The sequence below is a fragment of the Sebastes umbrosus genome, chromosome 24 (assembly GCF_015220745.1).
Source record: "Sebastes umbrosus isolate fSebUmb1 chromosome 24, fSebUmb1.pri, whole genome shotgun sequence".
NCBI lineage: Eukaryota > Metazoa > Chordata > Actinopteri > Perciformes > Sebastidae > Sebastes > Sebastes umbrosus.
In genome coordinates this window covers 7463823-7476555 of record NC_051292.1, presented here as the reverse complement: position 1 = coordinate 7476555, position 12733 = coordinate 7463823, and the positions used below count along the sequence as shown (strand labels likewise).

The window sequence follows — 12733 nt, the reverse complement described above, 5'->3', positions numbered from 1 at the left end:
CTCTGCGAAGAATCCAAATGGATGCCAAGCGACGTGCTGCAACTGGCACAGAGGGATGATGCTTTCGTGCCAGCGGGTGCCAAATGTACCGAAGCCACAGACTGCTATTCAGACACAAATTTCTTCACAGACACAGCCGGGGGAGCGTTCACTTTCAAAAACGAGGCCGCCGAGCCAAAGATTAGCGCGGCAGCGTCGAGCTTCCTCGAGGACATCTTCGCCGGCCTGAGCGCCAGCGGCTCCGGCCTGCTATCTGATCTCGACATCTTCAGTCAATCGCCCCGGGCGTCGGCGCTGGATGACCTTTTGGATTTCGGGACGGAGGCGAGGGGGAGCGCGGATAAAACGGGAGATGCGAGGGGGGAGGATGACAGCTCGGCCACAAACTACGGCATTGATGGCGCTTCTTCGTGGGCAGACGGCGACGGCGCCCTGACAGTGGAGGAGCAGATCAAGAGGAATAGATACTACGACGACGACGACGATGACAGCGACAACCCTTGAACTTTTCAGCCCCATTCAGCTAATAATCAGGCACTTCTATGTCCATGGAGAGATGAACTGCTCTGATTTGAATTTTTTTTGTACTGAGATTTTAAAATTCTGCTCTTTTATTCAGTATCTAGCTTCGTTTGATTGAATGCACCTGGTGTGCAAAGAGTTTCTTCTTGTATATCTATATTTTTTGCTGATCTAAACAAGGCTATATTTTCAAAATAAGTGCATCTTTGAATGAATGCTTTGAATAAAGAGGTATTTCCATTTTCATGTCTTCTGGTTGAAATAAAGCTTCATGAATACGACGATATATACGAGTTTTTAATCAGTGATCGCACAGACAGTAATGGTGCTTCTCTGTATCGCCTTTGTGCGGCCGGCTAGTTTGATATATGGCCTACCTAGATAACACAGTCTGGCTGAGATCTCTTTGGCGAAAGGCGTATTGATTTCCACTGATAGAGCAGGCCTCTTGTAGGAGTTACAGATTTTTCCATTAGGTGGCTTTTGTCACCTCTGACAGATTTGTTTCCCCTTCCTCAGTTACAGCTTGGACAAGAACATACTGCAATGTTAATTACACCAGCAAAAAAAACCTACTTTAGTGTCAGAAAAAGTGATGGCTTTAGGAATTTAGTGCGGCAACATTGTGCTGACAGCTCCTTTAAGTTGGGGAAGCACCGTTGCTGGTTCAATAATTCAGCATCCTCTCCCAAAATGCTGTTTGGCATCTTTTTAATTGGGCTATTTTCCCCCTGTAACGTTTTCATTGATGCAGTTTTGTACATTTTAATTGTTTTATCCTTCTGCCGAACAATTATAAACCCAGACGACTGCTCACCCAATCAGATAGGAGAGGCAATAATAATAAAACTGCCTATGTACAGCTGTCGGAGATGCTCAAAATGGTGTTCAATTTGTAATGAAAATGCAGATTTATCCATGGAGCCAACCAGGGTGTTCTGGGGACAGATATGGCCTGTAGCCTGATACGTCAGCAAACTTAAAGGGCACATTCACATGTTCTCAAGTCTGTCTTAAACAGATGGCAACCTCCGGTTCTGAAAAGTGAAGCCAATGCTGAAGTGCCTTAAACTTGCATTCTTACTAATAGCCAGCAGAGGTCGACTATGTCAAATAGTAGCATTTCAGGAAAGTTTGATGCAATATTGTAAATATAGTTTACCATGATATTTTGGGCTAATTCCAAATGAACAGCATTGTTCCTCGGTGGAATCTGACCAGCGACCTTTGTTGCATGCCATGCCCCATCTTGCTTACCCCTCATTTCCTGTCAACTCTCTAATAAAGGAAACATTGTTCGGGGTAACGGGAGGGAATTTTGTACTGAGCAGACAGAAAACCACTTGATTTTTCCAACTCAGACATGCTGTATACAGGAGGGGAGAAGGAGTGATTTAGGGCTGCAAGACAAGACTACTTTCATTATCAATCAATCTGCCATTTATTTCTCATTAATTGTTAATTCGTTATTAAGAGTCATAAATTGTGAAAAATTCCCCTGAATTTCCTAAAGACAAAGGTGACCTCAGAGTGATTGATTTGGTACAACACACAAATATATTTAGTTTACTGCTGTAAAAGACTAAATGTAGGGAGGACAGAACATGCCAAAATCAAAAATAAATCAATGAATAAATAAATGACCCGATAAATAAATAAATGTCATTAAAAGTAGCAAAAACTATATTACAAATACATGTAGCCATTAATTAATTGATAAAATGTGACATAAAATGATGTATCTGTTTTAATTTGCCTCTATATTTATTTAACTTTGTATTAATGCCCTTATTTATTTACTCTTCTGTTTAATTTTCCCTTTTATTTATTCCATCTTTGTACTCTGATCTCATGACACATGTTGAGTGACAGCCCTCTCATAAATAAATAAATAAATACACGCATTTAAAAATAAATAAAAAATAAATGCAAAAATAAATATATAAATAAAATAAATAAATCCAAAATAAATGAATAGATACAAAATAATAATAAAAAGAAATACATAAATAAATAAAAGGGAAAAGTAAACAGAAGAGTAAATAAATAAGGGAATTAATACAAAGATAAATAAAGAAGCAAATTAAAACTGGGATTTATACATTATTATTACATACTTATATATAAAAAAACAAAAATAAAGCATTCAAATACTGATTTAGAAGTCAATTACCACGGCAATGGTCGAAGCTTCGAAGCATTTGGGTCAGCCCTAGAAGCAACTAATCAATTTATCGACTAATTGTGGAGTGATTGCAACGACCAATAACTCTTCAAACACACATATGGGCATGTGAATATTAGATTAAGATGGACTTGGAAAAAAATTTGACCTCTCCTTTAATTGCGTTCAATCAAATAAGCAACTAATCAATTTATTGACTAATTAAACAAGTCAAAAACATCTCTAAAAAACACGTCAAAAACGTCACTAAAAAACAAAAAACACATAAAAAACAACACTAAAAAACACCTCACAAACGTCACAAAAAAAAAATACACATCAAAAACGTCACTAAAACCGTCACAAACGTCATTGAAAAACACGTCACAAAAAAACAAAATACACATCAAAAACGTCACTAAAAACACCTCACAAACGTCACTGAACTCGTCACTAAAAAACATCACAAAAGTCACAATGTGGACCTTTCCTTTAATTGCATTCAATCAAATAAGCAACTACTCAATTTATCGACTAATTATTTCCGCTGTAGAGTGATTAAAACGGCCGAAAACCCTTCCAACACACATACTGGCATGTGAGTATTAAATTAAGATGGATTTGAAAAAAAATTTGACCTCTCCTTTAATTGCGTTCAATCAAATAAGCAACTAATCAATTTATTGACTAATTAAACAAGTCAAAAACATCTCTAAAAAACACGCCAAAAACGTCACTAAAAAACACCTCAAAAACGTCATTAAAAACACGTCACAAAAAAATGTGGACCTCTCCTTTAATTGCGTTCGATCAAATAAACAACTAATCAATTTATCGACTAATTAAACACGTCAAAAAATTCTGTAAAAAACACATCAAAAACGTAACTAAAAAACACGTCAAAAACATCTCTAAAAAACACGTCAAAAACGTCATTAAAAACACGTCACAAAAAAATGTGGACCTCTCCTTTAATTGCATTCAATCAAATAAGCAACTAATCAATTTATCGACTAATTATTTCCGCTGTAGAGTAATTAAAACGGCCGAAAACCCTTCCAACACACATACTGGCATGTGAGTATTAAATTAAGATGGACTTGAAAAAAATGTGGACCTCTCCTTTAATTGTGTTCAATCTAATGAGGATGGACCGATTGGCTGCCCGTCCCCTCCCCGCCAGGCGGCTGCTGATTGGTCCTCTCTTCTCCTCTCATCTCATCGCCGGCTGCAGCCTCCCCGCCCCCTTCTGTCTCTCTCTCTCTCTCAGAGAGCAGAGGATGAATCTGCTCGGTGAGCAGCGCGTTGGTTCCTAACTGATGCAGCTGCTGCTAGTAGGAGGACGAGTTGGACCGACGGAGACACGGTAGAAACAGCACCGGTAGGTCTCCAGAAACGCTTTAAAACGCTTTATACTCGCTGTGTGGTGAGCTGGACGCTTTCTAGCCACTAATTGGTCGCTTGTGTTGCTCTCTGGATGCTTGTTTGTGAAGTGAAATGAGAGTTAAAGGGTGAGCTCCAATCAACCTCCATCATGTGTGTGTTGTGTTGATGAATGCTGAGCTAATTGACCCCTCTGCTGTGGGACTTCATGTCTGTCCTCTATTAAGGACAAGGAGACTGGTTTTTAAAGGGGATGTTCTTCTTTTTTAAGGAATTTTAAAGTTGTTTTTAAAGGTTTACTTGCAACCATTTGTCTTCTTCAGGTGCTTTTGCAGGTTTGCATGGAAACATCAATTTAAGTGTCCTCAGGAGGGTGTCTGGCGTCTTCCTTTGGAGATAGGGTGAGAAGCTCAGGTATCCGTGAGGGACTCGGAGTAGAAAGGAGCCGGCTGAGATGTATCCTGCAATGCAACATGCAATGCAACTGTCAATGCAACATGCAATGCATCCTCGAGCACCACCTGTTCATCACGGCCTATGATCTCAGCTGACTCTTCCTGCACATCACTGTTTTAATTACTCAGCTATAGTTTCTCCCGTCAGGTGGTGACCGAAAGAACTAGATCGCGGGTACAAACGTACAAAGTTGGAGAGATTATATCTCCACACTTGGCCTGGGAACGCCTCGGGACCCCCCAGTCAGAGCTGTTTAAAATGTGGCCCGGTTAAAGGGGAAGTTTGGGGTCCCCTGATGGAGCTGTTGCCCCCGGCGACCCGACTCCGGATAAGCGGTTTAAGATGGATGGATGGATGGATTAAATGTAAAGTTATTGGCGTTTATGTGTGTGTGAGAGACAAAAGAGAGCAGAGACGGGATAAACCCTAGTTAAGCACATGAGAGCATTGTGCATCCCCATAATGCTGTGCACTTTATAGCCAAGTACAATGATTTATCTAGCTTGCTAATCCACGTCACTTAACATGAACTCCCATCGTCCATCTCTGCATAAAAGGGATGAGTGTCAGCACCACGCTGTGCTTTATTATCACTCCCGTCAGCTCCACTACTACGACTCCGACGGACTGTAAAAACTGGAAAGCGCGGGGGATCGTATAACTGGCTCAATGGGATTTTTACCTCGAGGGGTCATAACAAGAATTGACGGTCTCCGCTCGCTGTGAACGGTGCACCTCTAAGCCTCTAAAAATCCATCTCTAAAGATTTATTTTGACACTTTGGAACACGAATGATCTCAAACGCATCTGCAGGACTGATCCGCTTTCTGGAATTACTCCGTTTTCCTTGAAGTGGGTTACATCAATACTCCACGCTGTGTCTTGTCTCTCTTTTGTGAGCGACCGTGGCTTTCAACCTCACACCGCTGCCGCCTGGGTCGTTAATACCGGCAGCCCTGCCAAATTTAAGCCTGTGCTGGAGGGGGTTGGGGGGGGAGATGTTCCATTTCATTTCAGAAACGTCCCGCGGTCCATTCATCTCCCGTGACATGAAATATAGTGTTTTAATCTCAATTAGGCGATGACATATCAGAATGGGTGCCCCCCACACACGGGTGGTTGCAGATGACAGTGATGAACACGGGTTTTGGAGGTCTAGTTGAAATGAAGGTGATAGAAGAGAAAAAAAGATGTTTAATTGATCTCCACTTGCTCGACTTCATCTTACAATTTCCATTTTTTCTCCTCCTGGCAGACTGTGACTGTAAAGCCTCCGTTTGATGCAGCCGAATCTTGATAGAAGTCATTTTTCTGTCACTAACGCTCCAGCAAATGTTCCGATTTAGAGGCTATTTCCAGAATGACTCTTCAGATAACAGCTAATAAGTTCCTCATCATACCACAGCTGGTGGTCTTCTAAAGAATGATTATTATAATGATTCAAGCCGGTGTCACGCCAAAGCGCGTAATAGACCCGCCTGTCCACTAGAGGATAGCGTGTAAGTGTCAAGTTTTGCCTCATCAAGGCAAGAATATTACAGGAGTATGAAGGTACAGGACCAGCAGGGGGCAACAAAACCACTCACTTTGGTTCATCCAACAAAACCACATTGTTAGATTAAGGAAAAATATCATGGTTGGCCTTAGAATAAGTATGTAAACTTAAATTAACTACAATACGTACGGAAACAACGTTACAAAAGTCGTCACAAATGTCACTTAAAACAAAAAAAACATGTCATAAATGTCATTAAGAAAACACGTAGAAAAAAACACGTCATAACGTTACTAAAATACAAAAAAACACCTCAAAAATGCCACAAAAAAATGGCACTTAAAAATAAAAACATCACTATAAACAGGTCAAAAACATCTATAAAAAAACACGTCTAAAACGGAACTAAAAACACGTCACAAGCGTCACTAAAAAACATCAAAAACGTCACTGAAAAACGAACGTCACTAAAAAAAATCACTAAAAACATGCCACAAACGTCACTTAAAAACTAAAAAGTACGTCATAAACGTCACAAAAAAAAACGAAAAGATGTGACAAATGTCACTAATACATCTTACAAAACATAACAGTGGTCTCCTGGTTAAAAGTCCTGTGTTTGTTGGACCCATCCACCTTCCTTCCACCACCATAAGCAGTCTTTCTCACTTTTTATTCTACATCACTAGCTCTGAGCGTAGCATATTTACGCCGATGCGTTTACATTGCAGTCAGTACAAATGACGCGTGCTTTTGCCTTGTGCCTTATCGTGTCATTCATACGCCTTGTCGTGCGACTGGAGTGCATTGTGGGTCAATAAGAGACCCTCAGAATTTCCTCCTGTAAGTTCCCAAGAATCAATGATTTCCAGTCTGTTTTAAAGCAGTAGTTGTAGTAGTAAATCACTATTAAGCACTTGTGAGTCTCATCACAGGCCTGATATCTGTAAATAGGCTGTTTACGACTGCTGTGTTGTGAATTACATCTTATTGACATCCTGTGAGAGGAAGCAAGCCCCTGGGCGTGCATCTAACCGGCTGGTTTTAACTCATTTAACCCCTGCGTGGGGGTTTTATATGTGTCGGCATCCCGCCTGTCAGAATTATTGGGCGAATGTGACACACAGAATTGATCTTTTTGAAATGTTCCACACTAAATAAATTGATGCCATATTCACTTGTAGCGCAGAAAAGGAAATTGGAGTTTTTTTTTGGGCTGAAATGAATCTGGAAGAAGCCCTCAGGCCAGACCAGATCCTCTTAATTACATCATATTCGTGTCCTGGAAGTCGATTTACCGCGCAGCAACGCGCTCCCAGACGAGATAAACTGTATGTGACAGTGATGAATGGCGTTTGTAAGGAGCGCAATAGAAAAGTGTATTACAAACCAGCTTATTAACTCGTTCACAATTTCAATGCGCTCGCTGCTTTTCTCGTCGGTACAATTTAAAGGGAAAATGTGTCAGTTCGTGTGCTGCTGTTTGTCTCGGCGTGCCGTGGCATTCTGGTGCCCCCGGGGGAACATCGCTGCTTTATAAAGACCTTTATTTTGTTATTAGTTTTTTTCCCCTCCGTCACCACCGTTGGTTTAATTTTTGGCGAACCTGCTCTGCCATTCATCATCAGGATTTAGTGTCAGTCACTTCTGCATCAACATTCAACCGGTACAGGGAGGAATCCATCACAGAGCAGGATGAGATACCAATTTCTCCGCTGAGTAAGGTTCACGGCCGCAATCATAGATATATGATTGTGCACTATTTGGTAGGCATGTATCGTATACCCATATGACCACCTGTGATTGACATCATCTGGTTTAGACACTTTCTGCTGACGTTGTGGGAAATCAGGGAAAGAATGACAATGCTTCCTCTTTGCACTGAGCGTCACATGAGAGTGACTTTAAAATATTCAAGGCTGTACAATACTCAATGCTATCCCCGTATGCAACTAGGGGGCTGCTGTGCTGCTTAAAGGGATAGTTCAGGTGTTTTGAAGTTGGGTTGTATGAGGTACTTATCCATAGTCAGTGTATTACCTACAGTGACGGTCGCCACGCCCCCAGTTTGGAGAAACAGACAGGAGCACCGACACCAAAGCAAAGCAATACAGTGCAGTGGACGGCAGCAAAACAATTTTTTAGAATATTTTCACTGCTTTATCTTGCCGTCAGACAGCCCGTTCCTTCTCCTTTTCGACGAGGAACTGAACTGAAAGTGAAACTTATCTATGCTCTCTCCAAAGCCAGCAGGGTCACATGACAAAAACAGTATAGATACGTTTCACTTTTAGTTCAGTTCGCCATCGGAAAATATTCTAAATATACTCTTAAATGGATATAATTCTTTTAGGTGGCTAAAATATGTTTTTCTGCCGTCCACATCCACAGCACTGTATTGCTTTGCTCCGGTGTCGGTGCTCCTGTCTGTTTCTCCAAGCTGGGGGCGTGTCAACCGTCACCTACTGTAAGTAATACAACTACTATGGTTAAGTACCTCCTACAACACCCAAGCTATCCACAAACATCTCTAAAAAACACATTGCAAACGTCACTAGAAAACAAAACACCAGTCTCGAACAGAGGTACTGTACTTTGTGTTGAGTTTAGTGTGTCTTGTATTCAGGCTTTACTCAAGTAGGTTTTTTTACACTTTAAATGTGTTCACTACACTTAGTGCTGAACTAAAGATTTCTTCTTTTATAAAAAATGCAATTTTTATAGCCGTGATTTAAATTGTAACTTAAGAGTGTTTTAACAAGCTGTAGCAAGAGAAAACTTTCAGAAGGGAGCCGTCTGTAAAGACAACAGATAGTTTTACTCAGCGAGTTGGAAAAAGAATAAAAAGTAATCTGTTGGCTGTCCAGTTAATGAGCGCTCTGCATGCCAGCGTCTGTTCATTTAAGCTCCGCCAAAGACAGGGATGGGTTCCGACGGAGGGTTTAATTCTGGATTTAGTTCCACGGTTGGCAATACACTTGGATTTGTTGAGCTCTGATGCTAACTAATCTCCTATCAAACATTTTATCTCTCACTCCTTTTTATTAGCAAGGAACAATAACACATAGGTACCAGCCTTTTTAGTGGAAAACTACAGACTTCCCCAGCGGCAGATTAGATCCGGAGCCAATTAACGTTTAAAGGGAAGAGTTAATTGGCTGCTTGGTCTGGTTAATGTGTGTCTGTATTCAGACAGAGATACATCACTCTGTAACACCACTGTACGACTGCTAGTCGACTGCATGGTTGTTCAACAGGGACCAACAGAGTGGTGACTCTTCCATAGAGAAATGATTTTAAAAAGTGGCCCAAATCTGATTTTTTTTGCTCTCATGTGACACACATCTTAATTTTTCATTGTATGGACACAAAAATCTGTTTTTTTTCCAATCAGATCTGGTCCTGAATCTGATACATATCCGATCACTGACAGTGCGACCGCTGTGAAAACGGTCAAATCAGAATTCATGTGTGTTTTTCCCTGCTCGTTCGCACAAAAAGATGTATAAATGCGTGCAATTGGAGCACCTTTATTGATTTTTGCGTGTTATTTGTACACCATGTTTCCTGTACTGACTGCAATGTAAACATATCCACGTATAAATGCTACGGTAAGAGTTAGTGACGTTGTATAAAAAGCGAGAAAGACCACATATGGAGGGTGGGTCCAACAAACACTGGACTTTTAACCAGGAGACCCGTGTTCAAGACCATTGTTGACCGGTGTTTTGTTTTGTAAGTTGCATTAGTGACATATGTCACATGTTTTTTTTGTTGACATTTGTGACGTGTTATCCGTAGTTGTCTTACGTTGTTTTTCGTATGTATTTTACTTGGTTTACGTACTTATTTTAAGCCCAACCATGACGTTTTCCCTTAAAATAACTTAGTTTTTTTTTTTTTCCTGAACCTAAGTTAGTGGTTTTCTTGCCTAAGTCTATCTGCGGACGTTTGCGTTGCGTACAAATGACACGTGAAAAGGCTAAAATGCGTACTCAAGCGGAATGTTCTTGTAATTTCGTGGTATTTATACGCCTTCCTGTGAGACCGGGTTGGTTTTTTCCACGTTATACGTCATTACTGAGCAGGAGCAGATCACTTTTGTCGAAGCGGTCCAATGAAATTACGTTTGGTACCCATAGAACCCATTTTTATTCACATATCTTTGAGGTCAGAGGTCAATGGACCCCTTTGAAAATGGCCATGAGTTTTTCCTCGCCAAAATATTGCCTCTTTGGTTGGCACAAATGGATTCCTCAAGATTTCTAGTTTCATATGATGCTTTAGAACTTTAAAACTGAGCCCGCTACAACTTAAAAGTTGCAAGTTGCGTTAATGCATTAAAGAAATTAGTGGCGTTAAAACAAATTTGCGTTAATGCGTTATTATAGCGCTCTTAATTAGTTCATTATCAGCCGAAATGAAAAGTCTTCTTTAGGAGTCAAACAAAGTCATATGTTATGATTTAGGAGGAACATCTGTGTATGGGCGAACCCAGATCTGTTAAATTGAGCAATATGTTAATGGAGTCTGGCAGTCAGTGGACTCCAGTGTGTATTTTTGGACCGATGCGCCGTCGGACGGCGGTCCCCCAGGTGTGTGATGTTAACAGCTGCATGTGAGGCGTTTCAGGGCAGAGATGCGTTCACACTGATGTCAGATATGGGTCACTTCAAACAAAAGAAAGAGAGGATCGAATTGAGCATTAAGCCTTGTAATCAGTATTTGGAGGACGTATAGATACATTTAATGAATGTGGGATTCCGAGCTGTGAAGTAGCTCATCCTGTCAGTCTGTGAAGCTAACGCTAATGTTGGCTTAAGCAGCTTAAGTGCAGATCTGTTAACAGTAGCATGAGGGGGTCGTGAGTCAGATATGAAAACATTGTCAGACGCGACTTACCGAGCGAATACACGATTCTATCTGATTCAATGTTTGTGATTTATGCTCTGAACAATCACATCTTCCATAATAGATGACAAATACAGGCCTGTAGTTTGATTTACAGAAGATCATCGCAGTTTAAATAGCAATATTGGTCAGAAAAATCAGATTTCTCTGCACATAACGTCCTTTAAATGCTCCCCTGGTCCTGGAATCGTTGACCCTGACCTCTTCCTGAGGCCGGGGCAAACAAAAAAAAAAATTTTCTTAATAATTAATGACCAAATTGTTCAATTTAATCGCAACACGGTGGAAGCAAGCCAACCAGCGCTGCCCGGTTGCCTGTTTTTTCCTGCAGAATTCACGGTTTCCGCCCTAACACCTCATAATTTACAACGCATTGGATTTTACGAGTGCCTGGCTGCGCCGTAATTACTGATAGGACGAGGCTGTAACTTGCGAGGCTGTCATCTTTTATAAGGTCTCGTGACGCCGTGGCTGCAGGATTTCTCTGCTTTCTCCGAGGGCGTGCACTGGTTTCACATTGATGTGCTCTGACCTACGTTGCTCCCAACCCCCCCACCCCCTCTCTCTCTTTCAGTCTTTGTGGAGAGCTACACAGAGAGCTGTGTGTTTCATCTGGCGAGCTCAGCTAGTCGCGATCACGTCTGTGACTGCCGTCCAAAGTTTATTGGATCATTTGATAATCTCGTTGGCCCGGAGCTTAGCCACGTGTGTCCCCAGATCTGCATCGGCACAGATGATAGATCCAAAAACCCCATACTGTGATCAGGCTGGTGTGTACCCACCAGTCCTCCCAACAACATGGCATAAAAAATACTCTGTTTTTTGTTATTATATCTGGCTGTGTTTACTGGATTTTGACACAGTTAAAGTAACAGCGAGGAGAAACTAAACAACATCCATTTTCCTGCTTTTTGTTTACAGAAATGACAGATGATAAGGAGTGATACGCTGTTATTATCCAAAATGCTCAGCCGGCAGATGTCCTCTCTGGTTGTTACCGAAGACAAAAAGGCAGCGCGGTGTGAAAATACTGACCCTTCACGTCCTCATCGCCGGTGCATTTCAGGTTGATGAGGTGAGTCACTGCAGCCGGGTCTGATAAAACAGCCAGGTGATTACATTGTTCCATAATGCTGAGTTTGTTGGGGGGACTGCGAGTGACTTTACTGTCTTTCAGAGGCTGTAGCAGGTTCTGCTTTAGAGCTACAGATATCATATGAAACTAGAACACCTATGCAATGCATATATTTTTTTAATACAGAAATAAATACGTTTGGGGAAATGCAAAGGGAAAATCATGCAGAAATAAATGAATAATTAAATGCGTAAATACATAAATAAATACATACATGTAAAAACAAATTTAAGATAAATAAAAGATAAATGAATGAATAAAAAATAAACGTAAAAATAAATGAATAATGCAAATATTAAATAAATAAAAAAACTAATGTAAAAATGCAAAAAGTAAATAATAAATGCAAAATAAATAAATAATGCAAAAAATAAAAACAAACACATGAATAAATAAAAGGGAAAAATAAACAGAAGAGTATGTAAATAAAGGAATTAATACAATGAAACATGCATAAAAAAACAAATTAAAACGGTATCGGGACTGAAAAAGTTGGATCGGTGCATCCTTATTCATTGATTTTGCTACATTTAATGACCTATTTATTCACTTATTTATTTGTCAATTCATTTATTTATTTATTCATTTACTTTTTATTTTGGCACTCTCTGTCCTCCATACAAATGAGCCCAACTGTATTCATGTGTGATGATGTTAGTCCCCACAG

At 40.5% G+C, this 12733-nt stretch overlaps 1 protein-coding gene across 4 annotated transcripts in view; it reads left to right on the top strand.

Moving 5' to 3' along the window:
- The first annotated feature begins 3880 nt into the window (after positions 1-3880).
- LOC119483889 (beta-1,3-galactosyltransferase 1-like) overlaps positions 3881-12733 on the top strand; it is a 112288-nt gene continuing 103435 nt past the window's right edge. For all 4 annotated transcript variants that reach the window (XM_037762367.1, XM_037762365.1, XM_037762368.1 and 1 more), the window contains exons 1-2: positions 3881-4067; positions 11853-12006. The gene's annotated coding sequence lies outside the window, so the exon portion shown is untranslated. The remainder of the gene's footprint in view (positions 4068-11852; positions 12007-12733) is intronic.